Below are 323 nucleotides of genomic sequence, written 5' to 3'. Positions count from 1 at the left end.
AAGACTTGCATTCTAAGTCCTTTCCCAGGTTGGCAGCTGCCTCTGTACCCTCTCCAGCACCTCGATGTCCCTCTTGGAGTGAGGGGCCCAAAACTGGACACAGCACTCGAGGTGCGGCCTCACCAAAGCTGAGTACAGGGGCATATATAGTCAAAACCGGAGAAAATTAAATTAAACACTCCAGGGACTACTCTGTGTCACACACCTCCACACCGTTTTGCCTGAGGTAACACCTTCCCGGGCTACATCACCTCAGACTGACTATAACCGACCCAGCATCCCAGCGAGAACACCACCACCACCACCACACACACACCCCGGGC

This window comes from Apaloderma vittatum, unplaced genomic scaffold (assembly GCF_000703405.1).
Source record: "Apaloderma vittatum isolate BGI_N311 unplaced genomic scaffold, ASM70340v1 scaffold18539, whole genome shotgun sequence".
Classification (NCBI taxonomy): domain Eukaryota; kingdom Metazoa; phylum Chordata; class Aves; order Trogoniformes; family Trogonidae; genus Apaloderma; species Apaloderma vittatum.
The sequence above is the reverse complement of the archived record's forward strand: the minus strand, read 5'-3'. Positions refer to the sequence as shown.